Source organism: Elephantulus edwardii, unplaced genomic scaffold (genome assembly GCF_000299155.1).
Source record: "Elephantulus edwardii isolate Elephantulus edwardi_28Jun2011 unplaced genomic scaffold, EleEdw1.0 scaffold00027, whole genome shotgun sequence".
In the NCBI taxonomy this organism is placed as follows: Eukaryota; Metazoa; Chordata; class Mammalia; order Macroscelidea; family Macroscelididae; genus Elephantulus; species Elephantulus edwardii.
This window is the reverse complement of record NW_006399777.1, coordinates 10,346,496-10,361,264: the sequence shown is the minus strand read 5'-3', so window position 1 is coordinate 10,361,264 and position 14,769 is coordinate 10,346,496.

Here is a 14,769-nt window from a genome sequence, read left to right as displayed (position 1 = left end):
TTTGTACACAATCCCCTCCCCCACCCCAAGTATACTCCACTCTGCAACCCTCATTCCGGCCTCTTATGATAATCATAATGCCCTAAAATATATTACTTTAAACTGTTCTCTCCCTCATCGGCTTCAATGCAGTAAACATAATTTATCCAATTTTTCTCAGTCCTACACCCACCCCAATGTCAGCCTCATTCTACAACAGTGGCACCATATAATTTTTGTCCTATCCTATTCTCCTTCACCCCCCATGTCAGACCTGCTGTATAGCAGTGGTGCTATGCAGTATTTGTCCTTTTGTGCCTGAGAGACTTCACTTCACATAATATCCTTCAGGGTCCCCTATGTTGTGTAATGTTTTATGAGTCTCTTGTTTTTCAGTGCTACATAGTATTCCATTGTGTGAATATACCATTCATTTGTTGATGGGCATTTGGGTTGCTTCCATCTATTTACTATTGTAAATAGCATAACAGTAAACGTGGGTGTGCATATATCTATTTGGACAGTGGTTCTGGATTCTTTAGTGTCTCTTCCATTATTGGGTCAAATGGTATTTCTATTTCCAACTTTATGAGAAAGCACGAAACCACTTTCATAGTGGTTGCACCATTTTACACTCCCACCAACAGTCACTAAGGGTTCCAATCTCTCCACAACCTCGCCAGCAATTATTGTTTGCGAATTTTGCACTGGGGAGAGAGGATATCTTAGAGGTGTTTTGTCCGCTGGGTTTCTGAGGCCGTAAGTCACAGGGGAGGAGGTGGCCCTCCTTTTTCCTGAGGAGCTGCTGGTGGATTTGAACCCCCAGACTGGCACCCCCTTTGGGTTATTGGTGGCTCCCTGTGGACCAGGCCACCAGAGCTGCCTTATACTCAAAGAGGTTGAAATGCAGTATGGTTGGCTGCTGGAGGCCGACTCTACCATTTACCAGCTGTCCGGTTGTCCCCCAGTGTCCTCACCTATAAAACAGACATCTGTTCTACTTCTTAGGGATATTCTTTTTTTTTTTTTCTACTACTACTTTATTTACAAAATTCAAATACATTGTTTTCAAGAACAAATTCTTTCCATTTCCCTCACCCCCCACCCATCAAATTGTACAACCCAATGATTAATCCCCTCTTCCCCCTGCACATCCACATCCCTCTGCTTCCACCGTCTCCCACCCTCCTGGATCCTTATACTCATTCTACAGTAATGGTCTTATACAATATTTATCCTTGTGGGACTGAGTTAGTTCACTCAGCATAATGCTCTCTAGTCCCTCCCAAGTTAGGTAATAATTTACAAAGTTCATAGAGTTTCCAGAGGCATCCACTTCCTAAACACCATGACTCTGAAAACTTAAAGGGGGCTTCAGGCCTTTTGTTCATAGGGTCGCTATGAGTCGTGCTCAGCTCAATGGCAGTCAACTACACAACAACATTAGAGAGAGAGAAAGAAAGTGAAAGAGAGGCGAGAGATCAGTTTAATCTCTAATATCGGTCTGATTGCCCAAGCATCTCATTTTGTCTTTTCAATTGAAAAATTATGAACCTCGAAGTTTTTCTTTATCCAAGATGCCAAAGTTAGAAATTACTCACATGTATTTCCTGTTTTCAGAAGGAATATCTCACATTTGGAAATGTAAGTTGGGGTCAGTCTTGCCCGGGACCTTATGATTTTAAAAAAAAATGTGGGTTCACATTGGCAACAAGAATAAACATTATATTCTGACCTTTTGCACAGGAGAAATCTAATCCTGGCAATAGACATCTGTTTGCTTTTATGGGCATTTGTGGCTCTTTAATATGAATATTTCCACTACAGCCGTAGCTTTTCTAATATCCTAAATGGAATCTCTGTGGCCGTTAGAGCTCTTAATTGCCTCACGGCCTGAGTCATCCAGCCTGAGGATCCGCTGAGTAAATCCAGCATGAATTCTGGAAACCCAAATGAGGGTTCTTAAAGGGAGGGTTCCACTGTGGCCTCCGCAGACTCCCTTCCCAGTCTTTGAGGCCTCTGGCCACAGTTCCAACAGTCAGCTTGTGCTTCAATAATTGGAAGATGTTGCTTAGAGCCTGGTCACCACCATGTTTGCATCCAGTCATGTGGAGCTGCCAAGCGTGATCTCAGAAAACGTGTTGTCTTGTTTTCTTTCTCAACTTGGTTTCAGGCTAAGCTTACAGATAGATTAACATGCATTCTATTAAAGAAAAAATTCTAAATGCATGCTTTAAAACCATTTTAATGGATTTCCCTTATTATCAGGAGATTATCATTGAGGGTTCTTGTTTCAGAATGATGATTGGCGGTTTCTACAGCCTTGGTGATTGTTTTTCACTGGGGCAACGATTGCCTAATGGAATAATATTCAGGAAAACTGGAGAAATGGGAGCAGCCTGATAAGGAATAGATTTGTTCCCTTTGCAGCTTCCAAACCTCATCCACTTAATGGACTGCAAATTCCTGCCAATGAAATAAGAGAAACCCTCTGTGATACCAAAGTTAAATGATCCCACACATAGAAGCGAGGAAGCTGGGACTCAGAAAAAGGGAAAAGCAGTGGGCAGTTTCTTAGTAAAAGGAAGGCGAATTTGCCTAGGAATCAGCTTGCTGAACAAAAAGATTAATTTTGCAAGACTTTGCCTACAAGAAGATCTTTCTAAGGTGGTATTTCATGTAAATGGACAAAAGTTGATCAAAGGCTTTGTTAGACATTAGTTTATAGTCTGAAGAGTGAATCAGAAGAGTAAGTACCCTAATTACATAGTTCCACACACAATGTGTTCTACTATCTTTCATTCATTATATCTATGCATGTAAGGGAGCTCAGGTGGCCTAGTAGTAGAAGCTGCACTGCAATCCCAAAGGCGTGCAGTTCGAATCCACCACCTGCTCAGGGGGTGGACAAGACGGGCATCCTCCTCCCGTTCGATTAACTGTGTCTGAAAATCCACTGGAGTGTCAGCTATGGGTTGGTTCCGACTCAACAGTACACAACAACAATGCAAAGTTCTACAGAAACACAGAGAAAGAGCAACTCACAGACGTGCCTGTTGGTTTACTTTACAAACACTATCCTGTATCGTTGTTCATGTTATTTCTTGAGAGTAACACATTGGAAACAGAATTTTTCCAACAAGTGATCAGAAGTGTTTTTACTTATAGATACATCAGATGTATGCATTGTATACAAACACTTTTTAAGTATGATGGTGATGATGACGGCAATAACAACAGTAATGTTATGTCTGCTAAAATTTACGGAGTACTTGCTATATAAAGTTTAGAACTCACGACTGTTCTTCAGATCTGCAGCGCTGTGCCATCCATCTCGCTGGCACCATAAATAAAAGTGTTCATCAAAGATCTCCTACGCTCCAGACAGCATTCTAAGTACTTCCCATACATTGTATCTCATCTCATGTTCACAGCAATTCTAAGAAATGAGTGCTACATTTGCATTTTAACCAGTGAGGTCATGAAGTTGGAGGGGAAGTGAATAGATTCTTGTGCTTCTAGTTAGAAAGGATCGTAATTCTTTAACCATCTGCTTACATCTGTGGGGCTCTGAAGAGCTGAAACCATAGCTTGTTTTGCCTTGCGTCTCAGTGGTCACCACCAGCCCCAGCACATCACTCACTGACACTGGTGGAATGGACTTGAACTCTACAACAATATCTCTCTCTGCTCTGTGGCCTTGTGAGACGCAGGGAACTATGAGGGCATCGCCTCGCCATCCCGTCCTGCTGGTCAGCTAGGAAATGTCTGTGGGCATCTCCTCATTCTCCACCATCTATTTCTTCATCACTGCAGCCACGACTTAATTTTTTTTTCTTCTATTTTTCTCTTCTATTATTTTCTCTTCCATTCTTTCAGCTGGAGCAATGTCAAGTGTGTTTTTCCTTCTTGGTTTTCTAACCCCAGGCCTTTGCACATTTATTATAGCACGTTGCTTTAGCTTCTTTTTTTAAAAAAAATTATTATTAAATTTTATTAGTTTTAATGAACATTTACAGAGATTTTGGGTTCTCATTCATTCATTGTTGCACTGTTTTCTCTACCCTCCTCCCCAGTTCGTTCTTCTTCCCCCCCATGTCTGTTTTAATTGTCCAATTGCCACAGTGCTTGTCAAAGCCAGTTCTGATTAATCTCCTTTGTCAGTGTGTCCTTTGCCATTCCCTATCACTCCTCCCTGAGAGAGACTTCACCCTGATTCATAAGGAAAAGGGGATGGCATATTCTCTTAGCTACTTCCTGCTGAAAAGGGATGCTGTGGGTTTCAGGGTGAAGATCTCTCACTACTCTAAAGGCCCCTTTGGCAGTAGGAAACACATAGACTATTATGGAGATTGATTTTGGAATTTAGATGCACTGTTATTAATTGTGCTTAGCCGTACATGTTCATATCCTTGAAGATGTTTCATGGAGGTGTTGCAGCGTAGAAGACACAAATTTAACTAACAAGTTAAAAGTACATGAGTCAAAAATTAACAAGCAATAATATTCTGAGTAGAGGTTCTAGTAGTGGCACAAATCAAGTTACAGAGGGGAGGTGGTTCTTACAATAAAAGGCCTATAGGCTAGCACTTTGTCTATTATAGTGTACAGGTTAGGAACCACAAGATGCAGAGACTCAGCTAGCTTTAGCTTCTTAAATTGTCTGTTATCTTTGTTTCCACTCTCTTCCTCCATTATTTATTCCATTTGCTTCTTTTTCTTTATGTTCTGGATCAAGTTTTGACTTTTCTCTGACATTGATGTTACTCTTTTCTATTTAAATGACCTTCTGTTTTCATCAAATATGATGCCCTTGATGTCACAGCTTATTTTCTGTTTTATTTTTATGTTCACTGTAGCAAATGTATTCCTGAGATGTTCTTTGAATTCAACAGAAATATACCCAAGATTGAACTTTGAATCTCACAGAATTTCTTAAAAAAAAAACCACACCTTTTTTTCAACTTTAGCGTGATCTTTCATAAGAATTCTTGATGGTCCAGTTGACCTCTGGTCTTGTTCTGACTGATGGCATTGTCTCTCTCCATATATGTAGTTTATTTGATTCCTTTGTATTCCGTCCGACGAGGCCCAGGCGTGGGGTCATTATCTGTGGAGTTGAAAAAAAAAAGTGTCTGCAATGAGGAAGTTGTCCGACTGCAGAATTATATCAGGGGTGTGGGAAATTGGAAGAATCTGTTCTGGAAAACAGTGTATTTGAATTTTGTAAATAAACTAGTATAATTAAAAAACCATACCATGGAATTATACACATACATAGTAGGGAGCTCGGTAGGACAGTGGTAAGAAGCTGTGCTGAAATACAAAAGGCACGCAGTTCGAACCAGCCAACCACCTCTTTGCAGGTGAAGGATGGGTAATCTTCTCCCGTGAGATTTACGGTCTCTGAAAACCCAATAGGGTCAGCTGTGGGACGATTCCAACTCAGTGGCACAAAACAATAACAAAAGATTTACACAATAGTCTTTTCTTACCTCTTTTAATCCTGAGTCCTTCCTCACCAGTGGCCTGGAAGGCCCCCTGCCCAGCTGCGACCCACATATCTTACAGAACCTAGTACAGCTCCCCAAGTTTCTCAAGTTCAAAATATAGAAGTGAGAGTGATACCTGCATCTCCTTCTTGGGAATATGAGCATGAAGACCTCAGAAGCAACTGTTAATTGTTTATGATTTCAAATAATGAATGTTGCTGAGTAGAAGACAAACTCCCATGGACCAATAAGAAGGGACAGTTGTGTGAATAGGACCCAAACTGAGGTCAGGAGTTGGTGACATTTGTCTAGGTTAAGAGAAGGAGGGAGCTTGTGCGTGGACGCCAACAGTATGCTTTCTTCCAGTTGGGACCAGTGGTGTTGAGTCCTGTAATTATTAAGGATTGAAAAAAGTGGGAAGAGACCTTCTGAACACTTACTGCTTTTCTCCTCAATGCTCGGCTCTGTCCATTCAGAGTTCCCTCATTTATTCTTCACACCCACCTTTTGAGCTGTTTTTCGTTCCCAGCAAAGTTGTGTAACCTTTCCATCGCAATTCTGTAAAGTGCTAATAAAGCAGTCAACAAATTGGTTTTCTCCTATCGCAGAGAAATCTCCCCTCCCAATTCCAGCTATTCCAAATTAACCAGTCTTCTGGCGTCGGAGTTCCCACCTACACAGAAGCCTTCTTTGGTGGGAGCAAATGGAAATGCAGGCATTGCAACTGCAGGCCAGTGGTGAAGGTTCGGGGGGAAGGCAAAGCCACAGGGACAGCCTAATAACATTACAAATCAGGTGTTGTCTGTTGCTGTTTTAGGTGCCATTGAGTCAAGTATGACTCATAGCAATCCCAGGAACAAAGGAACTGAACCCTGCCCTGCTCTGTGCCATCTTTACCACACTTACATACTGACATCTCTGACATTCTCGAGTCCATTGTTTCGGTCACTGTGTCACTCTATCTTGTTGAAGATCTTTCGCTCTTTCACTGACGTTTCCAAGCAAGTCCTTCTCCAAGGACTGCCCCCTGCCCAACAACCTTCCTAAAGTATGTGAGACGACAGTTCACCATCTCTACCTCCAAGGAGCACCCTGGTTGCACTTTTTCCAAGGCATAGGCGTTTGTTCCCTTGGCATTCCATGGGCTATTTAGTACTCTTCTCCAGACCCACTGCTGAAAGGCATCGATTCTTCTGTCATCTCTAGTCTTTGTCCAACTTTTAGAAGCTTAAGAACTAATTGAGAAGTTGTGGCTTGGATCAGGTGTGACCTAGTCTTTAAAGTGACATCGCTGCTCTTTAATACTCTGGAGAGATTCTCAGTTCAGTGCTTTTTTTCCTTCTTTTTTTTAACTGCTGGTAAGGTGAGTGTTGATTGTGGATAAAAGCAAGATGAAATCGTTGCCAACTTCCATCTTTTTTTCTCTCTATCATGATGTTACTTATCATCCCAATGGTGAGGGTTTTCATTTTCCTGATAGTAAGATGTAATCACACTCAACACTCTTGGTAACAGCAGCCGGGAAATCAAGAGACGAATTGCATTGGGAAAGTCAGCTGTGAGGGACCTCTCAAGAGTACTGAAGAGCAATGATGTCAGGCTGGAGACTAAGGTGCACCTGATCCAGGCTATAGTCTTCACAATTATGTGCTATGCATCAGAGAGTTGGACAGTAAATAGGGTTGATAGAAAGAGAATTGATGCCTTTGAGCTGTGGTGCTGGAGAAGAGTGTTGAATATACCATGGACTGCTAAGAGAACAAACAGGTTTGTCCTGGAGAAGGTGAAGCCGAAAAGCTTCTTGGACTCAAGGATTCTGAAGCTTCATCTGACATACTTTGGGCATGTTGCAAGGAGGGACTGATCCTTGGAGAGAGACATCATGTTTGGGATAGTGGAGGGGCGGCAAAGTAGAGGAAAACCTTCGATGAGATGGATCGATTCTGTGACTGGAGTGGTAGGAATGAGTGTGTTTGAGATGGCTAGGTTGGCACAGGATAGAACAGCATTTAGAGCTCTTGTACATAGGGTCACTATGAGTCGCAAGCGATTTGATGACATATAACAGCAACAACAAAGATGTAATACATATTGAAGTCTGTAGTCTTTAATCTCCTGCAGCAAGCGCTTCAAGCCACCTTTTCTTTCATTGAGCAAGGTATGTCCTTTGCATAATGCAGGTTGTTGATGATTTTCCTCAGATCCTGATGCCACGATCTAGTTTGAGACAAATTCACACGCACCCTCTTGTATGTCAGCACTGAGCTGTGCTTTGTACAGGTTTCAGGCCCTTCTGTCAAGGTGCCTCTGGCAGGCGCAAACCACCAGCCTTTCAATGAGAAGCAGCGTACATGAACCATCTCTACCACACCATGAGCTCCACACAATTCAGGGGACCTGGAAACACAAGCCAGCAGCCTGCCCTCTGGCAGCCAGCCCGATCCAGCTCGTACATGTCTGGGTTAACAGGGATATGCCAGTGATTCGGAGGTCCTGCAGAGATGGTGTGAGATGCCAGCTGCCTTGTCTTGGCATCCCTTGTGCGCTGGGTACCAGACACGCACCTGGGCGGCCAGCAGTGAGCCGAGCCTGTTGTTGAGGTAGAGAGTTTCAGAAGATGCCAACGCCAGAGGCAAAGTGGGCTGACCCCGTGCGGGAGCTGGGGAGAAATAGCGCCACCTGTCTCCTTTTCAGAGAGCTGGACAATGACTAGGCATAATAGAAGGAAAATTGATGCCTTTGAGCTGTGGTGCTGGAGAAGAGTGTTGAATATACCATGGACTGCCAAGAAAACAAACAAGTTCATCCTGGAGAGGGTGAAGCCAGGCTACTCCTTGGAGGCAAGGATTCTGAAGCTGCATCTGACATACTTTGAATGTGTTGTAAGGAGGGACCAGTCCTTGGAGAGGGACATCATGCATGGGAGGGTGGAGGGACAGCACAGGAGAGAAGACCTGCGATGAGATGGATTAATTCAGTGACTGGGGTAATTGGGGTAGGTGTATCAGAGACAGATTGGCACAGGACAGAGCAGAGTTTAGGACTGTTGTACATAGGGTCACTATGAGTCGCAAGCGACTCGACAGCACACCACAACAACAACATTGCCTTTTCTTTCCTCTTGGGTTGATGCATCCTTTTGTGTTAGAACTTTGCTGGTCACCAGTGGTGACTGGCTCAGCCTTTTACATGGACCACATGATTGCCCAATAGAAGTTCCTGGGGAAAAAGGGACTGAGTGCTTTCCAACTTCGGTGACACTTGATCTGTTTATCTCATGTTCATTTATTTCCAGATAACACTCAAGGCCCAGTTAGGCAAAGGCGGTGCTTAGGGTGAGACAATTGAAAGATAAATGAGTTATTTAGCGTCCAGTTGGGAAAAATTATGTGTAGGCAATAGATGTGATAAAAATAAGCTGTGGTAAAGTCTTAACCTTACAGAATAGATGCAGACAAAAACTAGCTGTGACAATTAAAAGATGAATGAGTTGTTTAATATCCAGTTGGGAAAAATTGTGTGTGGCAGCGGATGTGATAAAATAAGTTGCGGTAAAGTCTTACCTTACAGAATAGATACAGACAAAAAAAAAATCTAGATATTCAACAGATGGATCTGAAGAGATACAGCAATTATCCTAAAGCAATTACTGCACAGTTAACAAATGTAAATGCAGGAATTTAAACCCTGACATACTAGTCAGCAGACCCTATATTTGTAATTCCTGTCCCATCCCACCTCTAAGATGCAAAACAGCTTTCATTTCTACCCAACATTCTGGGAAGATAATATGACTGCACTTAGGATATCTGCATGGAATACATTTCGTATTGCTTGAGAGGAGTCGAAATTAGCATGGGGTTTGTGTGTAAGAAATCGTTTCCTGTTCGCAGAATTGCTGCTTTTTTCAATCTGTTGTCACTGAGTTGATCCTGATTTACGGTTAACACTGTAGAATAGACTAGAGCTTCCATATAAGGTTTCCAAGACTCCTCCTTCTGAACCCCTGAGGGCTTGAAAACACTTGCCTACTGATTCACAGCCAAACACTTAACCAGGGTTCACTATTGTATTCTACACTTTTTAAAAAACCCAACAAACAAGCTGCTGAAAACAGTCCTGTCTCCACCCTGCAATGCGTGTTATTCTTTAAACTTGGAAGCAGGAGTGGCATCCACTTCCTAAACAACTTGTCTCCGGAAACTCTGTGAATTTTAGTAGATGTCAATAGTTGTAGAGGGGCTTCAGGACTTTTGTTCATTGATTCACTATGAGTCGTGCTCGACTCGAAGGCAATCATCAACAACAACATCCTTTAAACAGACATCCATGCTGTTTAGCAAGAATGCTCCTTTTGGAGGGTACAATAAATATTGTTTCAATCCATATGCTTGGCACAAGGAATATTTAAAACAAAATCAGTAAAGTGAGAACAGGAAGAGATGATGCAGTTATGTAAATAATTACACCATAAGATGATACTCTCATTTTATAGGTGAGGAAACTGAGGTCTGGAACTGTGAAGTACCTTGCCCAGGGTAACGAAAGTTTGTGACTAAGTGAACTCTCAGTGAAGGGTACTGAGTGTCCAGAGAATAGCATAAGCTTCGCAAGTCCTGGGAAGAGAGAGAGGTGGGGTAGAAAGAGGGTGCAGAGGAAGTGAGAGGATGCCAAAAGCAAACTCCTCTACAGGGAGGTTCTGTCTAGGACCAGGTGGTAGTACAGCAGGTGGTTATGATGCCAATGAGGCAGTTGGGCATTATATAGGCATAGTTTATGCGTAAAAATGATCTATCATTTATCAGTGGCATTTTTCTTCTGATAGAATGATTGATGTAGTGTTGTACCTGAGGCAGATTAGTTCTATGCCTACACCGGAATACACTGACTTACACGATACTTTGAGTCAAGCCTTAGAAATATCACAGGAGAAATGGCATATAGTCATTTACAGACTTGAAAAACAAAACAAAGCACTGAAGTTTAGGGAAGGTGTGAACTATCTGAGTTTAGATCCTTCGAGCAAGCAGGAGAGCTGGGACTCTGACTCCAGCCTCCTCCTCTTTTCCTCTACAATGGAGCCCCCTCCAGAGCCTTGCAGAATTGAAACGATTTCTCCTTTTCTCCCATCTTCGTGAGTAAATGGAACCTTAATGGGATTTTGAAACGGGAAGATCCACCTTCCACCGAAAAGGAGAGGGAGGGGTAGGATCCTGCTGATGGGGTGATTCCACCAGAGTTGTAATATGAGGACAGACAAGGAGGGGGGCAGTGTATATTATCATGATCACAAGCAGGGTTAGGTGATGAAGAGACTTGGGGTACGACTTCATATTGTTATTGTTGTTGTTGTGTACCATAGAGTCGGAACCGACCCATAGCTGACCCTCCGGCAGGTTTTCTGAGGCGGTTAATCACACGAAAGGAGATTACCCATCCTTCTTGCGTGGAGCAGCTGGTGGTCTTGAACTGCGTGCCTTCGGGATTGCAGCACAGCTTCTTGCCATTAGGCCACCAGAACTCCCTACTTCATATTTAGTGGTCGTGAAAGGTTAGGAAAGGCTTCTCTGACTGGGAGATAATTAATTGTGTGAGGATTCGGGAGGGGACAATCGGGGTATAAGGAAGAGCTTCTGCTGCGGTGGAATGAAACTTACGTGTTTGAAGATAAGAAAGGGAGTCCAGGGGAGCTCTGGTGGCCTAATGGCAAGAAGCTGCACTGCAATCCCAGAGCACACGGTTCAAATCCACCAGATGCTCTGCCAAGGAAGGAGGGACAATCTCTTCCTGTACCAGTCAGATCTGATTTGATGGTACACACACAAAAATAATAAAATAAAAATAAAAAAAAAAAGGGAGTCCAGGTGACTGGAGAGGCAGTGCCTGAGGGACTCAGTGCAAGAGGAGCTTGAGTGGCTGGACAGGGGACAGAGTCTGTGGGGCTCTGTGGGTCAGGTAAGGCCCAAAGGTACATGGTTCAAACCCACCAGCTGTTGTGCAGGGGGAGGATAGGCAGTCTCCTTTCATGTGATTTACTGCTTCTTAAAACCCACTGAAGGGCCAGCTTTGGGTCAGTTCCAACTCAACAGTACTCAACAATAACAACAATATACATTGTGCTTTATAAAAATCAATTACCATTGATCTATGCCCACTGTGACCTCATTTTTGCACTTCCTTGTTGGATCTTTCCAATTTCTTCACCCCCTCCTTCCACCCCCCCATTTTGTCATCACAGTGCTTTGCCCTCCTCCCCACCCTTTGCTCCCTGACCTCTCCCCCTCCCCTCTTTAAGCTTTAATCCACATTTTACCAGGTGTCCTTCTATTTTTACAATAAAGGTCTTATGCAGTATTTGTCCTTATAAGATTGTGTTAGACTCTCCAATGTTATATAGTATTTTGCAAAACTATTGCTCCTGAGTACTGCTTAGCATCCCAATCTATTCATTTGTTGATGACTCTTTTGACTGTTTCTATTTTCTTGTGATTATAAATAACTTTGCTATGAACATTAGTATACAGATCTCCATTTGTGCCTCAGTTTTATTTTCCTTGAAGTATATTCCTAGCAGTGGGATAACTGAGTCAGAAGGGATTTTGACTCTCAGTTTTTTTTAGGAAATGCTAAACTTCCTTCCAAAGTGGTTGTACCATTTTATAGGCCCACGAAGAGTCTCCACCTCCTCTCCAACATGTATTGCTTGCAGTCCTGTTGAAGTTTGCCACTGCTGCTGGCGTGAGATGGTATCTCAGTGTGGTTTTGATTTGCGTCTTTCTTGGTGGCAGTGATCTACAGCCTTTCTTCATGTGTCTGCTGGCCATCTGAACGCCGTCTTCTGTGAAAAGTCTTTCCACATCTTTGGCCCATCTTGCGATTGGATTCTTGGTCCTTTCCTTGTGGAAGCCATGAGGGACTCTGTAAACTGTCTTACGAGACCCTGTCTGAGATATTCTTGCCAAAATTTTTCCCAGTCAGTATATTTTTCCCCCACCCTGTTTGTTAAAAGTTTTTGAGACAAACAGGAACTTAATCTTTAGAAGGTCCCCTTTGTCAATGCTGTCCTCTCCTTGTGAATTTCTGGCTGCATTTGCCAGCCTGTCCCATAGGCCAGACCTTCTGACATTTAATGCTTGCGGAGTTATGTCTCAAAAAAAAATGTTGGTAGGTTTTTGGATGATAATGCAAATTTATTCTGAGGCAGTATCAAGACCTTAGAGCCTAAAGAGAATGTATCCCAAGCCTGTCAATAATTTATTGTCTTAAAATTTGTCCCTTAACTCTATGGTTATGAACCTCTGTCTGGAACCAGAATCACTCAGAGAACTTGGTAAAATTACAAATAGTTGGAGTCCTTCCTCCTTCAGTAAGTGATTCTAAGATTTAGAAAAGTTTGAGAGCAGTAGTTTAACCTTTCAGGACTTTAATCTTTCAAAACAGAAATGTTGCATTGGTTTGACTTTGGAGGTAGGTACTAAAGGCTGTCAACAGAAGTGTGGGGAGGGGGGAGGGAAATGCCTGGAAATGATTCCTGGTTCGCATACGTAGAAGGAGGATATACCAGCTCTTGGCAGGCCCAGCACATCCACGTAAATCTAAGGAGCCCAGTTTCCCAGGAGTTTCAGCCTCACTGGGAATGGAAAAGGCCTTGCTTGTGGCCCCTTGTTGTAGAAAAGATAGGATCAAGAATCCCCCTCAAATCCCTTTTGAGTTTTCTCATGACCCAACTGGGACTTCTCCGTTCCCAAGTTTCCCAGACATGCCCCAACCAATAAGCCAGCCAATTAAGCAAGTGAGTATCGTTATCATGCGTGTAATTACAGACAGTAATTATAAGCTTGTAAACGCCTCCCCTGAGCAGGGCTCTTTCCCCAGACGGGCTCAGTTGCTTTTCTTAAGAAAGTAGAAGGCATTTGATAGGGTCTTATGGTTATCACAAGAGTCCACAATTAAGGTTGCATAGTGGAATGTACTTGGGGCGGTGGGAGGGATGCGGGGGGATTGTGTACCAGGGAGGGAGTCTTTCTTTTACTTTTGAAAGAGAGGAGCGAACTGAGGGGCGGGGGAAGAGGGCTGGGCAGGTAGAGAAGTGCAGCAATGAATGAATGGAAATCCAAATTCTCTGTAAATGTTCATTAAAATTATTTTTAAAAAAATAAGTAGAGGCACAGAGAGACCAAGTTACTTGCCAGAATGTACCCAGCTCAAAGGGGATGGAGCCAGGATTCAAACCCAGCAGTCTGGATTCATAATCTAGATCACATTTTTAACCATTGTTTTTGGAATTATGTTTTCCATTTGGAAACACAGGTCTTTTTTTTTTTTTGGGCCCAGGGAATAACATACCAGGCTACTAATAAAAAGGACAGTAGTTTAAACTTAAAAAAAAAAAGTAGAAGGCAATCCTGTCCCCGACCCTCACCCTGAACATAATTATCTCTTACTTACTAAGCAAGCTCAAAGACGCGGAATTTTAAGGAGAATGTTCCAGCATCGTTTACTAACTCCCATCACCAGGGAATGGTCATTATCTCATTTGACTGTGTTCCCTAATTTTTGTTGGGACCGAGGAGTTAAAATCCATTTGAAGAGTTTCCACAGAACAAGGATGGTGTCTGCTAAGAGAACTGAATGTGCCCTGGACTGCCCAAGAAACAGCGACATTTGTCCTGGAGGAAATGCCAACAGGATGCTTCGTTAGAGGCACGGATGGTGAAACTTTGTCTCCTATATTGTGGGCATGTTGTCAGAAGGGGTCCAACCTTGGAAAAAGACATCATTCAGGGAGAGTGGAAGGTCAGAAAGGAAGGAAGACCCTCAGTGAGCTGGACTGACACAGTGACAGTAAAAATAGGCTTGAGCGTATCAGAGAAGGTGAGGGCAGCCCAGGAAGGACAAGGTCAGATCTGTTGTCCATCTGGTCGCTCTGAGGCAGTCAACTCGAGGGCACCTAACATAACATTCAAAACCTACATGTTTGAAGCCACACGAAGCAGAATTTTAGCATTCATGAAAATGGGAATTCTCCCCCCCGCCCAGTACGCTCCTCTCTTTCAAAAGTAAAAGAAACACTCCCTCCCTGGTACACAATCCCCCCGCACCCCTCCCACCACCCCAAGTACATTCTACTATGCAACCTTAATTGTGGACTCCTGTGATAACCATAATGCCCTATCATACATCACTTTTAAATTATTCAGTCTCTCATCTGTTTCAGTGCAGTATACATAATTTATCCAGTTTTTCTCAGTCTTATCCCAACCCTGATATCAGTCCCATTTTACAGCAGTGGCACCAA